The sequence below is a fragment of the Hibiscus syriacus genome, unplaced genomic scaffold (assembly GCF_006381635.1).
Source record: "Hibiscus syriacus cultivar Baekdansim isolate YM2019G1 unplaced genomic scaffold, ASM638163v2 tig00112000_pilon, whole genome shotgun sequence".
Classification (NCBI taxonomy): domain Eukaryota; kingdom Viridiplantae; phylum Streptophyta; class Magnoliopsida; order Malvales; family Malvaceae; genus Hibiscus; species Hibiscus syriacus.
The window spans coordinates 432,688-456,512 of record NW_024063235.1 but is presented as its reverse complement, the minus strand read 5'-3'; positions in this window follow the sequence as shown (position 1 = coordinate 456,512).

Below are 23,825 nucleotides of genomic sequence, written 5' to 3'. Positions count from 1 at the left end.
GTCAGTGGACCAATTTACAAAATATAAAAAATGTAAACATGGATTAAATTGAATAAATTGAAAAAAATTGTAACATGTAACCAAAACGAATTACACTTCAAACTTAGAGAGACTGCGTAAATAATTTAAAAATATCGTATTTGCACTTTAATCCCTCAGCTATAAATAGTAAAAAAACAAAAAAATATATCATTTTTAACCAAACAAAAAAAAAGCAAACCTCTAAAAAACTTCTCAACTCTTCAACGGCCCCGATGGCCGGCCTCTGCAGCGAGAGACGGTCGGAAAAAACCAAACTCACCCAAAAGGTTCCCCCGACCTCGTGAATACGAAACCAAAGTCCGATCACCACAAAAAAGCCCCAATCGACGTAGATCTAAAGGCAAAACTCTCGGGTTTTACCTTTTTTCGGTGAAACCTTTCGTTTTTCCGGTGACTGTTTTTCTCTTCGAGCCAACACCGACGCATGTGTTAATTTTTCCTTCTTTGTTGCTTGCGAATGTGTTTTTTTGGTTGATTATATTGCTGTGTAGCTTCGATCTCTTGGTTGTTGTTCGATTTTTTTGCTTTCCCGTTGTTTTTGTGTTTCAGTTGCCTGTTGTTTACTGATCATTGGTTCTGTGTGTTGCTTGGCCTCACCGAGGTATTTATAACCCTCTCAGTGGGTTCGTTTCTGGTAGCCTCGGGGTTGTTTACCCGCGTTCCCAATTTGTTCGGGGTTGTTGCACGTTTGACCAGTCAAAACGAGATGGGTCAGTCCCGATTTACTTGGCCGGAAATCTCGGGGTCTCCACTCGCCGTTGAAATGCCCATTGGGCACCTCTGGTGTAATCTGGACCGTTAGATCAAAAGGCCAGATCTAACGACCCTCAATCGATTACGCGTTGGTGTCTATTATTGGAAACCCTAGTTTCCTTTTGGGCTGGGTCAGACCTGGTTCTAGATCCGAATCTGATTTGGCTCCTTGCCCATTTGGACGTATTGTACCCTGGAAGAAAATAAATAAATAAATTAAAACGAAAATAAATAAAAAAGAATACTATATATGTTTCTAAAATCATATAAACATTTCAAAAATATATATTATATATTTTCTAAAACGTTTTCAAAATTATATTATATATATTTAAAAAATGTTTTCAAAAAACTATATATTATATATTTTTCAAAAACTATATATTATATATATATTCAAAATGTTTTCAAAAACTATATATTAAATATGTTTTCAAAAACTATATATTATATATATATTTTCAAAAATTATATATTATATATATATTTTCAAAATGTTTTCAAAACTATAATATATATATATATTCATATATATATATATATTCGAATACCGTTTTCAAAACTATATAATATATATATTTTCAAAAATTGATTTTTAAAAAGTATATATTATGTCTTTCAAACTATTTTCTAAACAAACTCCGGATGAAAATGGATGTCTACAAATGGTTTACTAAGTAATAGTTAAAGATAAAAAAGAAACAAATACATTTATGTTGGAAATAACGCTTGTATAGAAAATTTAGCAATGACAATAAAAATGAATCATATAAGTAACAGAAATGCATGAATTTTTTTTTCTTAATAAATCTTGAACTTGTTAAAATGCGATTAATCTTAGATCAAACCAAATTCAGCCATGGATAAAAATAATTTAGTCAATATATCTTGGATTGTTGGCAAACACTTTAAATAGATTACCCAACATCTTTCATGAAAGTGGTTAGACCTTTATGCTTACGTATGCTATCTTATCAAATATATCTTGATATAGATAGACCATCGATATCAAAATTATAAAATCAATAAGAATATTTGGTAGCCCTATCATCTCGTATTTAAATTTAATAAATTCATCAAGTCCATCTTAATATAACCAATCGATTTTTGAGACCCATAAGACCACTAAGAATAAAGCTCAACGTTGAAGTGCACATAATATGATATCCAATAAATTCTTTAACCCTAAACCCTCAAAGAATTAAGAATCACTTTCCAATTTAATTTTTACGTTAAAAAAACTAATAAGAATTCTCATACTTCTTACGTTCTCCAGCGAATACTCTATTTCTTTTCTTTGGTATTTTATAATCTCATATGTAATCTGTTTATTCATTTTCTTATAAATATATGCATGATTTTAAATCACACAAATAATAATTTCTGAGTCACATAATAAAAATATAAATTATATTGATTTTTCTCATATAAATAGATTTTTAAGCCAATTAAATCGAAAGTTATAAATTCAAACTCTTTAGTATAATATACTCATCGAAAGAGTTTACCTTAGTTATCAATTATCGAATTTACATCATGAAATCCTACTACATCCGTAAGGTATCCACAAAATTGAAGTTATGTTTTCTTCAAGATATTTTAAAAGGGTAAACTACAAGTTTAGTATCTCTATTTTCACTTTCATTTTGTTTTGATAATCCAATTAATTATTTTAAATCATACTTGACATTATATTTTTGTTTCATTTTGATTACCTATGTTAAAAAATTAACAGCACTGTTGACGTGATACTTTTTTTCCAATGATGATAAGAAATTACTTTATGATGACACGTCAATATCACTGTTAATTTTTAACGGTAGGTGACCAAAATGAAACTAAAATTAAAGGTTAAATATGATTTTAAAAAAATATTTAGATGATCAAAACGGAACACAAATGATAATTGAGGTACTAAACATGTATTTTACCCTAAAAAAGTTTAAGAGTATTTCAATTGTTCATCACTTAGGTTGTGAGAAGGGGTATTAAAACATATCCTACCCGGTTGACCTGACCCGATTATCTGTCGATCTGATTAAAAAATATTAGGTATTTATTTTGAAAATATCCAATTTTCAGGTTCGATACCTGACCCGCTAAATTTTTAGGTTTTTCGTGTTGGGCCCGGGTCACAAAATGTTACTTAATCGGGTACCCGCTGACCCGGTACCCAATTTATTATAATATATATATATATATATTTATTTTATATTAAATGTTTATTTATAATTTTTAAATTTCACTCTAAAATTCTAAATTCATCATTTCTTAAATTTTACTACCATAACATTCTAAATTTTTAATTTATTAAATTATTTCATATTAACATTCTAAATTATTTTTAAAATATTTATTTTAACTTCGAAACACTTGAAATTTAATTATATTTTTATTTTATTATTTAATTTTTTTTCAATTATGTAATTTAAATTTTTGAATTTTATGTGTGAATTATATATTATAGAACTTTAAATTTTAAATTTTAGAATTATATATATATATATTACAATTTAGGGGAAAAATAAAAAAAATTATGAGTTGGGTAACCGTGACCCAAAGTTACGGATATCCAAATTTTACGAGTACGACTTATGGATATCCGGATATCATGGGTCAGGACACGGGCCAATATTTTAATATCCAAAAATTTTAAATACATGATATTTTGAGTACCCGAAAAATCGGATACCCGGTTTTGAACACCCTACTTGTGAGTATCTGCATTTTAGTCATTATTTCTTTACAATGTCTGGGTTTCTGTGATTTTCAGGTAAGGAAGCGAAAATGAGGAACCGTTTTCTCAAACGGCTCATCCAAACTTCCTCTTCCTCTTGGTATCGTTTCCTACACTCTTCTCGAAGCGTAAGTCTCTTTGATTCTCGATTTTCTTTCCTTGTTTTTGGAAGTGGTTCAACTTCTTTTGACGTAACATTTTTACTTTTTTTTTATTGTTCGGGTTTTGGGGCATTGCATTAGTAGCTTACCCTTTTTTTTTGCCTGTTTAGATTCTTTAGCTGGAGTTAAGTATGTAGCATTTTTTATTGGCCTACTGCTGAAAATGGATTCTCACTTGAATTGTTTGAATTAGGGATTCTAGTTATCTTTAATCTTTTTTTATATACTATTTAGTATTTGTATGGATTTACTTAACTCTGCAAACGTTGAAAGGGGATTTGAACCATTGTTTAAAATTTAACTCAACTTCCTCGATTAAAACAACTTGACTTTGAATTTCCAGTAGAGAGATTTATGAGTTAGGGACGGGGGTTAACTTCCTTGTATGAACCTAACTCAATAAGCATGGACTGATTTGTTGAACATTTAGACATTTTTAATATAACTTTTCTAGCAGTAAAATCATGTTACTTGTTACCCAGCTCATTTAAAGTCCCGGTGTTAGATATTCTATGCCCAATAAATAGTTGGACATCTTGGTTTTTAAAGGCACAAGGCGCACCGCAGCGCAAAAAGTCCCTCGAGTCTAGGCACAAGGCGCACTGTTTATATTATATATAAATATAATGATTAATGAATAATTTTAATTTTAAAGTAAATTAATGAAATCTCTTATTATCTTATTTAAAAATTATATAAATTCTGATTTAGTTAATATTTTATATCTTTTCTTATTATAAATAATAAATTATAAGTATGAGTATATTAATAAAAGTTAAAAAAATATTAGTGTAAACAAATTTGTTTTGAAATAAGAAAAGAGTTGGGAAAGTTTTGATCGGGTGTTGTCCACATAAATTAACAAAGAATAAAAAACAGTGGGAGACACTTATCCTAAGGTGAGGGGGAGTCAGGGACAGGCGGTGGCACTATCATATTTATATTTTAATTACATTTTTAATATTAGTTTATTTATAGGTTGTCTTTATTATATTAGAATATAACAACAACAACAAAAGTGAAGGACAGGTGGTGACACTATCCTATTTGCTCTATCAATCTATTATTTTATAGATTAACTTTATTTTATTATTTTTAGAGCAAAAGAACTACCTGGTCTGTGGTGGCTACTGCGATGGCCGGTGAAGAAGAAAATCACGGTGGTGGAGAAGAGAGACGTGCAATAGAGAAAAGAATATTAGGAATTATGTTTGGTGATTGTATAGTATCGTTAGTGGGTTTTTTTTAGGTTGGGTTTTTTTAATATTAAAATATAATAATTTATTGAAATAGTAATCTAAAAACGAAAGGCGCTGGGCCTGGCACCTAAAGCCCGGAGGCGCACGCCTCTTGTATCTCATCTCGCCTCAACCCAGGCGGGCACCATTTTCAGTGCCTGGCTATGCCTCGCGCCGAGGCGCGCCTTTTAAAACCAATTCACATGGCGGTATTATTCATCAAATATATATAAAACCTCAAAAAATAGGCACAACTACATCAAACATATACTCGTATCTGACATTCTTCTTGGTCCAAGCAATACAGATAAGAATAAAATCTACCTGTGGATAGCACAAACTCCATTAGCTTTGTGATATTCACTTATCCTTTCAACTCTAGGATAAGGGTATTAGTCTGACACATAAATACTCAACTTTTTTGAAGTTTTTCAATATGCTTGGAAGATCGTATCACTTCTTTTATCCAAATGTGTTTTGGACATGAAAAAGGAAAATGAAGAGTCCAAGTAACGTAGGTCTTATTAATTTGATTTTAGAACAACTTGTATGTTTTTTCTTTGTAACAATGTAAAAGTCAGACATGTCATTGCAGTTGCATATAATTCATAATCTTCACATTGTCAATCTGCTAAACCCTGGGGAGTCACATTCTGCAATCCACTATGCTTCCATGTTTAAACTTCAATTTTGTTACACGTCTGTTTGACTTTTATCTTCAATGACTCATGTGCATATGCACTTTGTGTGTTTTTTCACGCTGAATCTGAACTATTCTTGAACAATTAGTACTTTTTTGGTTTTGGTTTTTGCAGAACAAGGTTTCAGCTCGTGTGATTGAGGAGGAAGGTGAAACAGTTGCATCTCTTAGGTTAAGTTTTACTTGAAAAGATATAGACTTAATGCCTAAGCTGTTTAAGGATGTAATAGCTATGAAATGATTTTGATCGACCAACATGTATTCAATTTTCATGGAGTCAATTTTGGTTTCCTTGCTCCTCCTCTTTATCCTTCCATATCATAGGTGTTGCTAATATTAAGTATACATCAATTTATTGACATTTCTTCTGTCATGTCTCTGACTTTTGAATGTTTCCTATTGCTTCTTCTTATCAAGCCTTGTGAACATGTATATTTCTTGATTAGATATGAAGCACCGACCACAACATATACCCTGCATAACGATGTCGGCCATTACAAGTCTCTAAGTCTAAGCATGGCCAGATATGCATCCTATAAGTCAGAAAAAATAAAAAAAAAAGTTAGATGTAGTAAAGATTACGAAATGGATGGATTTTTTTTGCTTTCTAAATCTTTAATCCACAATACAATTTGGGCAAAAGGAAATCAGGAATCCACAATCAGATTACGAAAAAAAAGGGAAAATGAACTAATAACTTAAATTGATTTTTGGAACTCAGGATATTAAATCAAGAAAAATAACACATAGAAATCAAGAAGAAAAAAAATGGAAAGAAGTTGGCTGATGTAGGCTCCATGAATCAGTGGTTGTGAGTCTTATCTTCTTCAGAGGTAGTGTTCAAGAACCATCTGCAATCATCAGAAAAAAATAAAAGTTCAGTTTCATTTTTTTTTCTGTTTTGTGAATTGCTTGATTGCTGGCGTTCTTGCTTTGCCGCTAGAAACATCTAGGAGATTTTTACCGTTCATTTAGTTTTTCCGTGGTTGATGTTAAAAGCTTACTATTACGAGTTTAAAAGATGAAGATAATATGGGTTGGAATGAGCACATGACCTTTGGGTCACCCTTGTTAGCAGATTAATTGGATTATATTTTAATATAATTCCTCCTTTTGGTGGAAAAACGTGCCTATCTATCATATTTATTTGCATTAACGTGTCTACCAAATATAAATTTTATTTTATTATTGTGTGTACTGTACCCACATATTTATAAAGGTGGTGTGATGGAATGCCACGGTATTTGATGCACTCTTTAGTTTGTATATGATGGAAGCAGTATACTTATACTTCTGCTCTTGGCTTCTTTTAATATAGAGAAAACCCTAGATTTTCTTACGGACTTAATTGGGGTCTGGCCGGAAAAGGTGTGATTGTGAAGGATAAAGCTTTCCAAAACTTGAAATCCTCTGAATTGCAATAAAAAGTGCAACCATTGCAGGTAAAACTTTATATTATGTTGAGTGAAATGACACTTTATCCTTTTTATTGTTTACATGTTTCTGATTTTCTTGGTTCCTACTTCTTTTGTTAGAATCCTTGTCAGGGCTTCCACTTCATGTTAGAGGAACTCTTGGGGAACTTCAACAATTTCAAAGGCACAATATAGTAAACTTTTGAAGCAGGTACTCTTGTTTTTGGGCTGTTACTATCTCTGTTCTTGTTTTGCCTTTATTCTTAGGTATAAGAATGAAAGTTTAAAGCGAGGAGTAATAGTAATTGAAGACTCCTCTTGTCCGTTATGCGGTAAGTGTGTGGAATCGGTTTCTCATCTTTTTGTACATTGTGAGGTTGTATGGTGTTTTGGAGTAGATTCTTATCATCATGGAATGTATCTTTTGTTGCTCCTCGAACACTGCTGGATTTCATAATTGTTTGGGATGATCTAGTCCCGAACTCCACCATTTGGAAGTTCATCCCTAGGGTGGTGTTGTGGTCGATTTGGAAGTGCAGAAATGAAATTATTTTTGGGAAAGGAAAGGTGGATGGTTTTATGTTATTGTTCTTCCTTGTTCGTTTTAGGATTGCATCATGGTTTGTTGCGATATTTAAAGATGTTTAGATCAACTTTGATTCTCTTGTGGGTGATGTTAGACTTGCTGATTTGGGGGTAAGAAGGAAGAAGGGTACTCTTTCTTCCACCTGCTGGATTCCTCCCCCCTCAGGTTTAGTTAAGTTAAATGTTGATGGTGCGATGTCCAAGGACTGGGATAAAGGAGGCATAGGTGGCTTGATAAGGGATTCTGAAGGGTTGTAGCATGGTTCGTTTTCTGAGAAAATTGGGGGTGGTCCTCCTATTCTTGCAGATTTGTTGGCTATCAAAAGAGGGTTGTTGTTTATGGAGGAGAAACCTTTGGCTTCATTTCAAAGGGTCATCCTCGAATCGGATTCCCTAACTGCTCTGAAATGGATTAAAAATCCATCTTTATGTACTCCTATGTTCCAATCTTTGGTGAAAGACATTGCTGCCTTAGTGGAGAGTCAAAATGTTACTGTTAGGCATATTTTGAGAGCTGTTAATTGTGAAGCTGATATATTAGCTAAAGAAGGTATAGGATGACTAATAGGGTATGAGTTAGGTAGTTCTGCTTTTCAGCAGGTTATTTATTTTCTTTGTGGGATTCTTAAGTCTTATGTTGTAATAGAAGCTACCTAGGATAAGGCTTTGTATTATTCAGATATTAATAAATTACAAGGCACTCTTTTCCTCCTTCCAATGCCTTCATGTTATTGTTGTAACATGGAGGTCAAGAAGGGGGTTTTTAATGAGGCCTTCCCCATTTCTATCAAAAAAAAAAAAGAATGAAAGTTTCTTTTCTTTACTCACTCTCCAGGTTGCTTCCATGCATTTTTATTTCTTTGTCATACATCCGCCTATGTGCATGGTTAGAATCTTAGAAAATAACCTTGTTTACTTCATATTTATAAAGGGTAACATTTTTCTACTAAATGCTGTGTTTTGTATACTGTAGTGGGAAATGTTAAATTCATAACTATTAACTAGGTAGGATGAAGCTTAGTGCCTGAAAGTTACTTGTGGAAAATTTGACAAAAGAGGGTCGCTGAAACCAAGTCCATAACACATATATATATGTGTGTGTGTGTTTATATATTACATTAGCAGTGGACCTTTTGTGTAAAGGAACAGAGTATTGGGTCCTTTTCATGGAGAAAACTGAAAGGCATGATGTTTGATTTTCTTAAATGTAGAGCATAAAGCATGTGCTAAGATCATAGGTACGTAAGTCTTCACAGTAGTTGCTGTTTTTGGAAGTTGCTTCTTGAATTCCTATAGTACTACACACTACGGTGGACAACAATGCTCCTAAAGATGAAGGAGGCTTGGGGGTTTTAGATTTAAATCTAACTAATCGAGCTCTGCTGGGGAAATGGATTTGGAAATTTGCTAATGAAAAGGGTACTTTGTGGAAGAATTTGATTTGTTGTAAACATAACATTGATAATAAGTCGATGTCGGTTAGTAGTGCGCATTCAATTCAAGACTCTTGGATTTGGAAAGGAATCGTTAGTAGCTTTTTGAAGAATGATGCAGTTGGTGAGCGGCTAAGATCTAATTCTAGAATCCAAGTGGGGAATGGCAAATCAATTTCTTTTTGGAATGATGTTTGGGTTGATTTTACACCGCTGGAAATTCAGTTTCCGAGAATTTTTGTTTTGTCAACGAATAAATCGGAAAAGGTTAGTGATTTCGGTAGTTATGATTCGAACGGATGGACATGGGATATTCGTACAAGGAGAAATTTAAGTGATTGGGAGTTGGAACAATGGCTGGAACTTATGATCAAACTGAACAACTTTCAGTTGACAGAGGAAGTGGACGATTTTTTATCATGGACAGGGAAGGGCGATGGATTGTTTACTGTCGGCTCTTGTAGACGGACTATTGGTAAAGACCGGGTGGGTAATCCTCTTTGGAACAAGTGTGTTTGGACAGGTTTGGTCCCTCCTAGGATTGAATCCTTTCTATGGCAAATTACTCATCAAAAAATGGCAGTTAAGTCCCAGCTGAAGAACAGGGTGTCCCGTTAGCAGATGGGGAGTTTTGTCCGTTGTGTTTATTAAGTGCAGAAACGGTTCAGCATTTGTTTATTGTCTGCCCAGTGGCTCATGAGGTTTGGTATAAGGTTTTTAGTTTGTGGAACGTAAGCACTGTTTTGCCTGGGGATATTCCTACTCTTATCAGTTCCTGGTCTGATTTGGTGGCTAATTCACTGATCTGGAAATTTGTTCCAGCAGTGGTTCTTTGGTTGATATGGAATTATAGAAATTCTATTGTTTTCGACAACAAGGTTATGGACAGACTTTCATTGTTCTTCATCGTCAAGTTCAGGCTAGTTAAATGGTTTCTAGCAAAGTTCCATGATCCATCTAGTGCAGATTCCGGTGGACTCGCTTATAGCTGATCCAACTTTAGCAGATGGTTTCAAGGGTCTACTCGCTACTACTAGGACTGTCCAGAACTGGCTCCCTCCACCAGCTGATTTTTTTAAATTTAATGTCGATGGTGCAGTGAATAAGGATGGGATGGCGGGTGGTATTGGGGGTATCCTCAGAAATCATAATGGTTTTGTTTTAGCGACGTTTTCAGAAAGAACAGGTCCAGGTCCACCCCCACTAGCAGAGTTGAAGGCTATTAGAAAAGCTGTCGAAATTTTCCACTCCTCTGTTTGGGCTTCAAAGGGCAGATTAATCTTGGAAACTGACTGCAAGAATGCAGTGGAGTGGGTCCATGTACCCAGTCTCACTCCGGTGTTCTTTAGTAATTTAATCAAGGAAATTAAGTCTTATGTACTGTCCAGGGGTTTGGTAGTGAAGTTTATTCCTAGGGGTAGTAATTGGGAAGCCGATAAGTTAGCTAAGGCAGGGATTGGCTAAGTTTTTGCTGTTATGTAAAGGCTTCTAATTTATGCTATCTGTTATTAATAAAATGAGGTACTCTTTTCCTCCTTCCGTTGACCTTTTCCTATTCGAAAGGGTCAATTACGAAGGAGGTTTTTAATGAGACCTCCAACTTCTATAGAAAAAAAAACAATGCTTGTTATGCTAATCTTGTTTTTAGCAGGTCACAACTCCCATGTCGTCAATCTCAAACATTTTTGTCCATGATGGGGCTATCGGTTTATCACCAGGATCTGATGCTAAAGTTCGTGTGATTAGTGACAGTCCATCTGCTGTATTGACACTTTCAAATGTTCTTTGGGAGACTCCTGTTCGTGCTGTCTCCCATGATTCATGTCCTTTAACAGTCTATGCTGCTACATCAATAAGGTTTGAATTTAAATGCTTTTGTTGTTTTAAATGCATTTTTGTGGTTGCAATACACACATGCATGTGTATAATGTAGGACCTGAAATAGAGTTCTAATTTCCTGCAAATAACTCAGTTACTTGGTTTCTCCTAGTAGTGCTCGGCTCTCCCACCCTGTTTCTGTGGAACTCTAGCAGAACTAATTGTATTTGTGTGTTTTGGGCTAGTCAGAACTAATAATGTTTAAGTTTTAATAATTCATGATTATACAGTTTCTGATTTTTACTTATGCAGTACAGCTGTTGGGGATGTCATTGAGCTTGGAGCTTATGGAAATAATGGATTTATAGCTGCTGATGTTGAGCGATGTTCGCTTATTTTGTGTGGTAAAGCATTTTCTGATATAAATGGAACTAAATTAGCATTAGCTGCTTTATCTGAGCCGGTTATATCTGCACGTGGAGGCCTTCCACTATCTGCTAGGTAAGAGCTTTTTATCTTCTGTTACATTGTCAAAATAAATGTGCATATGTAACTCAGGTCTGCAGGTTGGAAATTTCAGGCTCCTAGTATCTGGTGATTCTGTGGTTCTTTTGTTTGCTTCAGAGAATGTCATTCAGAGTTGTGCAGATCTGTTGGTATCTGCAAATACCGGTGTCGTCTTTTCTTCTCAAGGTGTTGCACCCTTGTTTAGAACCAAAAAATACAGTGGCATAAATATATGCAAGATACCATCTGCCATCATCCTTGCAACATTTGATAGGTAAGCAACACGTTCAGTTTGTTCCGACAATCATATGCAATATTGAAGTGCAACCTGATGTCCCCCCAGTATCAGTGTCTTCTTTCCTTTGCATCATTCATGAAATATGGTATGCTAGCTAGGGTGATCTTTCGAGTCGAACATTAAATAATTGTTCAAGAGTTTGTTGAATTTAGTGGCTGGTTATCTCGCATATCCACTTGTCTTGGAACATATGAAACCACAGAGTGCTAGTTCATTAGCCAAGTAAGAAGTTATTTTTTTTTTCTTTTTTAAAGGAAAAATTTGTTATTTTAATTTAAAGGAAAATCCATATTACTGTGCACTTTTGTTTCTTGCAGATATCTTCCTTAAACATTCTCAAGTTGCTTATGCTTCCTTTGAGATATAAATCAAGTACTGCACCCCAAGCACCAAATGAAACCTTTGAGAAATTGATAAATGCAAAAAATCCCTCATGTTTCTTTAGACATCACTCAAAAGTAGCAACTGAAAGTGCCTAGCATGTATTGACTTCAGCGGCTTTCCTCCAACATTGCTTATAATATTGTACTTCTTTCTCCTGATAGTTCCATGGAAATTTTTTATATTGTATGGCCGAAAGGTTGTATTTGCAACTTTCTTAGTGGTTCACTGATTCATTGTCTGCCCTACCATTGGATAAATAATAAAATATAATTTAATTTGGTTCCTATATATTTGAAAATCCTGAATAATCCAAGAAACCATACTCAAATTGATATATTTAGCATGTTTTTCCTGCATATATTGACCTTGCTGTTACAAGAGTGGATTTTTCCCTCTGCAGTTCTGGTAGCATCCCCTGTATCAGAACTCTCTCCGGGTAAGCTGCTTATCACTTTTTGGCTGGCTATCAAAATGGGGAGTGTAGACACCCGTTTTTGTTCGGGTCTACAAAAACATTTTATTATATTATATTTATTTATTATTATTATTAATATTTTTTATTTTTGTAGGCCCCACACTCAACAATCCTGATTTAATGAGATTCAGAAAATAAATCAACGTATTTGAGTTTTATTGAAACACTAAAACCAACGTATTTGAGTCCTATTGAAACACTAAAACGAAGCATCTTGAGTCCAAGTAAGACTCTAAATCTGAGCTAAAAATAGATTTATTTAGACTATAAATAGACTCAAGCATCAAGAAGAAAGGACACAAAGAGAAAAATGTGGAATCAAAATCAGAGGAAGGGGCAACGATTTGAAAAAACCGAGGGAAGAAAAGGACAAAAAAATAAGCGTGGAGGATCCATAGCCAGTATCTAAAAGCACGAGAAGTGGTAAAAGATTTTTATTGCAAATCCAGTTTCTCTACACGCAAAACATGAGAGATGTAATAACTTTTGACTTATTCTTTTTATTTTATTATTTTTATTTACTTTATATATATTTTTCATTTTCTCCTAATTTTAATATTTTTTATTTATTTTTACATTGTTATATATATATATATTTATTAATATTATTATATTAATATTTTTTGTTATTCTTTTCTCATGTTTATTTTTATTTTTACAATCTAATACTTTTGACTTTTTAGAGATACTTTCAATCAATCAAAGGTAATTAATTCGAATTAAATTTTTGAATTTCAATTTAAATTTTAATTTTCGCAAATAAAAACAATCGGAAAATTAATTGGTACCGAAAGGGCGGTTCAAGGGTGCTAATCCTTCCTTGACCGTAACCGACTCCCGAACACGACATGTTTCTGGTACAACGCAGATAAGGTAAGATGGTGTCTGACTCACCTAAATTTGTTTTAAAGTGGTCGGTGGCGACTTTAACCATTTAATCCAAGTCGAAGTTCAATTCGGAGCCCAACCGAAAGACAGTTCGGACAGGGAGTTTGTGACTGCTTATGCTAAAGGCTCTACCTCTATTGGTGCATTAGATATTGCTTTGCTTATGAATACTTCACCATTTAGGCTTGTAAGAGGCATAAAAATGTCCATTTCTTAGATAAGTTTAGGTATTTGGGAGAAACCTAAGCTAAAAATACTTATAAGTATTCGAGAGAACGCAATACAAGATCCTCATAAGCAATGAGTTATAGTATTTTCAAGGGGCTTTGAATCGGCCTAGGGATATTATAACCTAATCCCTTAGATCTATGGAGAGACTAGGATATGATTTTAACGACTAAAAATGGTGTCTTTATCAATAGGGTAGGCTGGCCAACATCATTGAGTGAGAGCAGATGCCTTGGCATCCTATTCTGTTAGGTTCCTTTGAGAACATTTTAGGAAAGCCCTGTCGAGCAAGTAAAGATTAGATAGCTTAAATATGTCTGAGAAATAAGTTTAGCATCCTTAGATCAATCCCTACCATTCATTCCATTGGAAGCTTGTCGCGTGAGGATTATCTTCTTTTCATTTTATTTGCTGTTTATTTACTGTTTATTTACCATATTCCATTGCCTCAACATTGCACCATTTTCAACACTAAACATTTTATCTTGCCACTGCATTTTCATCTGCTACACCATCAGATCATTCATCTACATCCACCTTCATACACTTTTCATTTGCCGTGACATTTGACATTTGTATATATAAAGGCTAACTATACATAGATAGATTAATACTTAGCTTTGGTCAGACCTTTGTAATTTCGCCCAATCCCTGTGAAGACGATACTCACTCATCATTATATTACTTGAGCGATTGTGTATACTTGTACATTATTTGCGTATATTTTATAGTACTCACACACGCAAACAAGTTTTTGACGCCGTTGCCGGGGATTGACAGCCTGAAATTATTTAGTTTTGCCAGAGCATTTTATTTTGTTTTGTATTTTTATTTATGTATAGTTTACTTTATATTTTTATTTTATCATTTTCAGGTTTATTTAGTGTATGCCTAGAAGAAATTCTGAAGAGCCTTTAGAACCGATAGAACCTGAGATTGAAAGACTCTTTAGACAAAGGAGACATGCTCAACGCGCTCGAGGAAATATGTATCAGATTGGAAACCAAGGCATTGGTCAGGATGATGGAAATCAGAATGCCGCGGTATTAAACAATGTTGAACCTGCTGGAAGGTCGCGTGTTATTCGAGATCACTTAAATCCGATACTGGATGATCTAAATCATGGGATTGTGACACCTGATATTCAAGCTGGACATTTCGAGCTGAAACCAGTCATGTTCAACATGTTGAATTCTATTGGCAGTTTGGGGGTATGCCAAACGAAGATGCAAGACAACACATTCGTAATTTTCTGGAAGTTTGTGATTCTTTTAGCCAAGAAGGAGTGCATGAGGATTTTTTGAAGTTAAATTTGTTCCCGTATTCATTGCGTGACAGAGCAAGGGCTTGGTTGAGTGGTGTACCAGCCAGTTCGATGGAATCATGAGCCGATCTTTGCAAGAGTTTCTTATTGAGGTATAACCCACCAAACATGAATACTCAGCTAAGGAATGATATATCATCTTTTCGACAGGGCGACGACGAATCCATGTATGAGTGTTGGGATCGTTATAAGAGTTTACTTCGAAAGTGTTTAAATCATGGTTTTTCACGATTGGACTCAAGTAGTCATGTTCTATAATGGAGTCAAAGCACCCACGAGGATGTTACTGGATGCCTCGGTAAATGGGACATTGTTGGATAAATCACTTACTGAGGCGTTTGCTATCTTGGACAGAATTGCTAACAACGATTATCAGTTTCCTTCCTCAAGACTTGGGAGTGAGAGGAGATCACCTGGAGCATTTGAGTTAGATACCAAAGATTCGGTGTCCGCTCAACTCTCGACTATCAACAATATGCTGAAAAAATTACAACGTTCTACTGAATTAAAGGAAGTGAAAGCAACTAGCTTGGCATGTTTGTTATGCCAAGGCAATCATCAGGAGAGCGAATGCCCGAGCAACCATGAGTCCATCAACTTTGTGAGTAATTACAATCGAGGCAACAACAATCCTTACTCTAACACTTATAATGCTGGATGGCGTCAGCACACCAATTTCTCATGGGGAAATCAAGGAGCCCACAATGCTAATCAACGTACTCGGCAGCAGAATCACAATGAGCCTCAAGGTTACCAGAATGCTATGCCATGGCATAATTCCAACAAGGGAGCTTCAACGTCAGCAAGCATGAGTTCATTGGAAGCTACGATTCAAGAGTTCATATATACTACGAAGACAATGTTGCAAGACCATTCTACTTCAATTAAGAATCAAGGAGCTTTACTTCATAGTCAAGGCGTCTTACTTCAAAGCCATAGCTCGTCTCTAAGAGCTTTGGAAGGTCAAGTTGGTCATATTGCTACTGTATTTCAAGAGCGTCAGCAAGGACGATTGCCAAGTGATACTGAAGTCACTAAAGGGCATGGAAAAGGATCATTGCAATATGTTAACTCTTAGGAGTAGAACACAAATCAATCAACAAGTCAAAGCTAGGGGGCACAACATGATGACTCTATTCCCACTAATGAAAAAGTTGAAGCTGAATTGCATGATGATAGCAGTACTGAGAAGGACAAGGAGGAGGATTCTGTTAAGGTACCACATTCTGATGCCAAGGCAAAAGTAATTCCTACTATTGCAGTTAAGGAAGATAGACCTACACCACCCTTCCCGCAAAGATTGAAGAAGCACAATGATGAAGTTCAGTTCAGTTCAAGAAGTTCGTGGACATTCTTGATCAGCTCCATATCAATGTACCTCTCTTGGAAGCTATTGAACAGATGCCGATGTATGCCAAATTTCTGAAGGAAATCCATACCAAGAAGAGGAAAGTAGAGACTGTTGCCATAACAACAGAATTTTGTTCTTCATTGAGTAAGTTGCCGCCAGAGCAAAATGATCCGGGCATCTTCATTATTCCTTGTTCGATTGGAGCTAATTTCTTTAGAAAGGCACTATGTGATCTTGGTTCAAGTGTCAACATAATGCCAAAATCGATATTCTTGAAGCTTGTGTTAACTTCCTAAAAAGGCTATTTTAAGGCCTTTTTCACTTAAGTTATTGTTTGTTTAAAAGTTCATTTTAGGCATTTTAAGATCATGTAGTTGCATATAGTTGCATTTGTGGTGGTAGTGTTATTTTATTTCTTAATGATGCTGCTTGAGGGAAAGGTGCAGTTTGTCTATGATGTGCATGAATAACAAACAAAAAGGATTCGTTGGGAAGTAATGCCGCGACATCACACATTGCTGAAGCAGATTGAAATGCCTTGGCATTTCTGGCGCAGAAAACGACAAAAAGATATAGTTGTACGAGGACAGCTGGCACTGCACGTGGAATGATTACTGTAGCCACCTTCTAGAGGACTAAGGCCACCTGGAGAATTAAGTTCATGCTTTTGGTGTGATTCTAGGGGTATGAGGGGTATTTCACACCTAACAACCGAATCATTACCCTTAGATCCTTTTATTATAATGACACCTAAAGGGAGAAAGAAAGAAAAAAGAGAGGTGAAGAGGCACACACATAGAGCAGAAAAATTCCATTTTTATTTTTATTTTCCCTTCTTCTTCATTGGGTTTTCCTCCATTGATTAAGCTCCAAGGAGTGGCGAGCTAGGTGTCGAGAGGAGCTAGCGAGCTAAGGTGATTCGTGGTGGCCGAGAAGACCTCCGGTAGCGCGTCGAAGGCTTCTTCTCACTTCCCTTTTTGCTACTATTTTTCGATTTATTTGTGGGTTGTAGGAACGAATATTTTCATGACTTTGTGTTTGGATATTTCGAACCCCACCATGAACTAACTTATTTGGTGGTGGTTGATTTAATGGATGTTTAGACTTTATTTTGATGATATATTTGAGTTTATTTTGGTTCTTTATTTGCTTTGCTTATGAATGCTTCACCATCTAGGCTTGTAAGAAGAATGAAAATGTTCATTTCTTAGATGAAGTTTAGGTATTCGGGAGAAACCTAAACTAGAAATACTTGTAAGTATTAGAGAGAACAGTAAGTTAAGATCCTCATAAGCAATGTGTTATAGTATTTCCAAGGGGCATTGAATTGACCTAGGGATATTACAACCTAATCCCTTTGATCTCGAGAGAGACTAGGATAGGATTTCAACGACTAAAAAGGGTGTTTTTATCAACAGGGTAGGTTGGCCGATATAGTTGAGTGAGAGCAGATGCCTTGGCATCCAATTCTGTTAGGTTCATTTGAGAACATTTTAGGAAAGCCATATCGAGCAAGTAAAGACTAGATAACTTAGATATACCTGATAAATAAGTTTAGCATCCTTAGATCAATCCCTACCATTCATTCCATTGGAAGCTTGTCACGTGAGGATTATCTTCTTTTCATTTTATTTACTATTATTTACCATCTTTCATTGCCTCGACATTACATCATTTTCAAAACTAAACATCTTATCTTGCCATTACATTTTCATCTGCTAAACCATCAGACCATTCATCTACATCCACCTTCATAAACATTTTTATTTTGCTGTGACATTTGTATATATAAAGACTAACTATACATAGATAGATTAGTGCTTAGCTTTGGTTAGACTTTCGTAATTTCACCCGATCCCTATGGAGACGAAACTCACTCATCACTGTATTACTTGAGTGATAAAGTATACTTGCATATTATTTGTGTATATTTTATAGTACTCACAACACGCAACAAGTTTTTGGCGCCGTTGCCGGGGATTGGTAGCCTGAAGTTATTTAGTTTTGCCAGAGCATTTTATTTTGTTTTGCTTTTTTATTTGTGTATAGTTTACTTGATATTTTTGTTTAATTTTTCAGTTTTATCTAGTGTATGCCTAGAAGAAATTCTGAAGAGCCTTTAGAACCGATAGAACCTGAGATTGAAAGACTCTTTAGACAAAGGAGACGAGCACAACAAGCTAGAGGAAATTTGTATCAGATTGGAAACCAAGGCATTGGTCAGGATGATGGAAATCAGAATGCCGCGGCATTAGATAATGCTAATCCTGCTGTTAGGCCGCGTGTTATTCATGATCACTTAAATCTGATGCTGGATGATCTGAATCCTGGGATTGTGGCACCTGACATTCAAGCTGCACATTTCGAGCTGAAACCAGTCATGTTCAACATGTTGAATTCCATTGGGCAGTTTGGGGGTATGCCAAATGAAGAAGCCAGGCAGCACATTCATAATTTTCTAGAAGTTTGTGATTTTTTTTCGCCAAGAGGGAGTACATGAGGATTTTCTGAAGTTAAAGTTGTTCCCGTATTCATTGTGTGACCGAGCAAGGCTTGGTTGAGTGGTGTACCAGCCGGTTCGATGGAATCGTGGGCTGATCTTTGCAAGAGTTTCTTGTTGAGATACAACCCACCGAACATGAATACGCAGCTAAGGAATGGCATATCATCTTTTTGCCAGGGCGACGACGAATCCATGTACGAGTGTTGGGATCGTTACAAGAGTTTGCTTTGAAAGTGTTCAAATCATGGTTTTCACGATTGAACTCAAGTAGTCATGTTCTATAATGGAGTCAATGCACCCACGAGGATGTTATTGGATGCCTCGGTAAATGGGACATTGCTGGATAAATCACCTACTGAGGCGTTTGCTATATTGGACATAATTGCTAACAATGATTATCAGTTTCCTTCCTCAAGACTTGGGAGTAGGAGAAGAGCACCTGGAGCATTTGAGTTAGATACCAAAGATTTGGTGTCTGCTCAACTCTCAACTATCACCAATATGCTGAAAAACTTACAACGTTCTACTGAGGTGAAGGAAGTGAAAGCAATTAGCTTGACATGTCTGTTATGCCAAGGCAATCATCATAAGAGCGAATGCCCAAGCAATAATGAGTCCATCAACTTTGTAGGCAATTACAATTGAGGCAACAACAATCCTTACTCTAATACTTATAATGCTGGATGGCATCAACACCCCAATTTCTCATTGGGAGTTCAAGGAGCCCACAATGCTAGTCAACCTACTCGGCAGCAGACTCACAATGAGCCTCAAGGTTACCAGAATGCTATGCCATGGCGTAATGTTAACAAAGGAGCTTCAACTTTAGCAAACATGAGTTCCTTGGAAGCTACAATTCAAGAGTTCATATCTACTACAAAGACAATGCTACAAGACCATTCTACTTCAATTAAAAATCAAGGAGCTTTACTTCATAGTCAAGGCGCCTTACTTCAAAGCCATAGCTCATCTTTGAGAGCTTTGGAAGATCAAGTTGGTTAGATTGCTACGACATTGCAAAAGCGTTAGCTAGGGCGATTGCCAAGTGATACTGAAATCACTAAAGGGCATGGAAAAGAGCATTGCAATGTGTTAACTCTTAGGAGTGGAACACAAATCAATCAACAAGCCAAGGCTAGTGCGCCATAACATGATGACTCTACTCCCACTACTGAAAGTGGTGAAGCTGAATTGCATGACGATACCATTACTGAGAAGGACAAGGAAGAGGGTTCTACTGATGATTCAACTAAGGCACCAGATTATGATGCCAAGGCAAAAGTAATTCCTACTACTGCAGTTAAGGAAGCGAGACCTCCACCACCCTTCCTGCAAAGATTGAAGAATCATAATGATGAAGTTCAGTTCAAGAAGTTCGTGGACATTCTTGATCAGCTCCATATCAATGTACCTCTCTTGGAAGCTATTGAACAGATGCCGATGTATGCCAAATTTCTGAAGGAAATCTGTACCAAGAAGAGGAAAGTAGAGACTGTTTCCATGGCAACAGAATATTGTTCTTCATTGAGTAAGTTACAACCAAAACGAAATGATCCGGGTAACTTCATAATTCCTTTTTCTATTGGAGCTAATTTTGTTGGAAAGGCACTATGTGATCTTGGCTCAAGTGTCAACTTAATGCCGAAATTGATATTCTTGAAGCTTGACATAGGAGATGCAAGACCCACCTCGGTTATTTTACAACTGGCCGACAGATCCCATGTTAAACCTGAAGGAAGAGTCGAGGATGTTAAAATACGGGTGGATAAGTTTGTGTTTCCAGTCGACTTCTTAATTTTGGACTGCGAAGTTGATGCCAAGGCACCGATTATTCTAAGAAGACCTTTCCTAGCCACTGGACGTATATTGATAGACTGTGAAAGAGGTGAACTCACCATGAGAGTGGCCGATCAGTGTGTGACTGTTAATGTGTTTCGAACGCTCAAATATATCGATGACACCAAAGAATGCCAAGGTATTTTTGAATTGAACTTAGTGATTGAAGAAGAGACTGAATATCTTTTCCAGAACAATTTCATTTAGCTAGCAGAAAATGATTATTTGGTGGATTATGAAAGCTTAGTGGAGTCCGATAACTTTTCAATTTTGGAGGAGCAATCTAGCTTACTACAAGCTAGATCAGGTATGAATTTTGAACCTCTGAATTTTGATGAATTCATTCCTCCTAAGCCTTCATTATTGGATGCACCTACTCTAGAGCTTAAGACTTTGCCAGGGCATCTTAAATATGTTTATTTAGGTAGCGATGAGACTTTACCGGTGATTATTTCCGCTAACCTTACTACTAATCAAGAGCAAAGTTTGTTAAGTGTGTTGATGCAACATAAGAAAACAATTGGTTGGACTATGGCTGACTTGAAGGGCATTAGTCCCACAATCTGCATGCACAAGATTATGCTGGAAGATTGTCACGGCAATTCAATTGAACCACAAAGAAGACTCAACCATGTTATGAAGTAAGTGGTGATGAAAGAAATTCTGAAATGGCTTGATGCTGGAGTGATTTACCCTATCTCCAATAGCTCATGGGTGAGCCCTATCCAATGTGTTCCTAAGAAAGGAGGCACGACGGTGGTTACTAATGAGGAGAATGAGCTATTACCCACTTGCATTGTAACTGGATGGAGGATATGCATGGACTATAGAAAACTCAACAAAGCTACAAAGAAAGACCATTTTCCTCTACCTTTCATCGACCAAATGTTGGATCGATTGGTCGACAAAGCATTCTATTGCTTTTTGGATGGATACTCGGGGTACAATCAAATCGCCATCGCACCAGAGGACCAAAAGAAGACTACATTCACTTGTCCCTATGGTTTGCCTTTAGGAGGATGCCTTTTGGACTCTGTAATGCCCTGACAACGTTTCAGCGCTATATGCAAGCTATATTTTCAGACATGGTTGAGGATTTTCTGGAGATCTTCATGGACGACTTTTCTATTTATGGGGACGATTTTGAACGATGCCTCGGTAATTTAGCAAAAGTTCTCAAAAGATGCGAAAAGGCTGAGTTGGTCTTAAATTGGGAAAAATGTCACTTCATGGTGACTGAAGGCATTGTATTAGGCCATAAAATTTCACACAAGGGTATTGAGGTAGATAAGGCAAAGATTGAAGTGATTGAAAAATTGCCACCACCAACTTCGGTCAAGGGTATAAGAAGTTTTCTTGGACATGCTGGATTCTATAGAAGATTTATCAAAGACTTCTCCAAGATTTCTAAGCCCTTGTGCACATTGCTTCAACAAAACCAACCCTTTGTGTTTGACGAGTTATGCCTCGGCCTACTGAGTTGAAACAAAAACTGATCTCGACACCCATTATAGTTACTCCCGATTGGACATCACCATTTGAGCTGATGTGTGATGCAAGCGATTATGCCGTAGGAGCTGTTTTGGGGCAACACTGAGGTAAAATCTTTCATGTTATTTTTTACTCTAGCTGCACTTTAAATGAAGCACAATTGAACTACACCACCACTGAGAAAGAATTACTTGCCGTGGTATTTGCTTTTGATAAAGTTAGACCTTACCTAATAGGCACAAGAGTTATTGTTCACACTGATCATTCGACCATAAAATACTTAGTGAACAAAAAGGATGCCAAGCCTAGACTTATTAGGTGGATCTTACTTTTGCTTAGAGGTGGTAGATAGAAAATGAACTGAGAATTAAGTTGCCGCGGTAATTCCATGGTACGCTGACCTTGTTAATTTTCTTGTTAGTGGAATTCTGCCTTTTGATTTAGATAGTTAGGATAAAAAGAAGTTAAAGCACGATGCAAGGCACTATTTTTGGGATGAGCCATATTTGTTCAAGCATTGTGCCGATCAGCTCATTAGACGATGTGTACCCGAAGGGGAGCAACGTGATATTTTGTACCATGGTCATTCGGCCCCATGTGAGGTCATTTTGGTGGAGCAAGGACTGCTGCTAAGGTCTTGCAATCAGGCTTTTACTGGCTAACTCTGTTTAAAGATGCCCAAGCATTTTACAAAACTTGTGATCGATGCCAACGGATTGGAAACATCTCCAGACGACATGAGATGCCGTTGCAAAATATCTTGGAGATAGAGTTATTTGATGTGTGGGGCATTGATTTCATGGGACCATTCCCATCTTCTGAAGGAAAATTATATATATTGCTTGCTGTGGATTATGTGTCAAAATGGGTGGAAGCAATAGTGACAACAAGGAATGACTCCAAGACCGTGCTCAAGTTTCTGCACAAGTACATTTTCACTCGGTTTGGAGTACCCCGAGCTATTATAAGTGATGAGGGAACCCATTTTGATAACAAATTGATTGCCAAGGCACTGAAGAAATATGGAGTTCGACACAAGATTGCCACAACATATCATTCGCAGACAAATGGCCAAGTAGAAATTTTCAATCGCGATATCAAGCAGATTTTGGAGAAAATGGTGAACCCAAGGCGTAAGGATTGGTCGCCAAAAGTTGGATGAAGCACTTTGGGCGTACAGAACAACATTCAAGACTCCTTTGGGGATGTTACCCTTCAAGTTAGTATATGTGAAAGCTAGTCATCTCCCGGTTGAACTTACATAACGCATATTGGGCCATCAAGCGATTGAATTTTGTTGCTCAACTAGCTGGGGAGCAGAGATTACTAGAACTTAATGAAATGGAAGAGTTTAGAGCACAAGCATATGAATGCTCAGATATACAAGGAGAAAACCAAAAAGTGGCATGACCAGAAACTGATGCCACAACATTTTCATGTGGGGCAACAAGTCTTGCTTTACAACTCTAGACTTAAACTCTTTCCTAGGAAGCTCAAATCTTGATGGTCAGGACCATTTGAGGTGAATTATGTCTACCCCCATGGAGCTGTTGACATCAAGAGAATAGACAATGGGACGATCTTCAAGGTCAATTGCAAGCGTTTGAAAGCCTACAATGGAGTTCCACCACCGCACAACAAGGATGTGTTACGTCTGC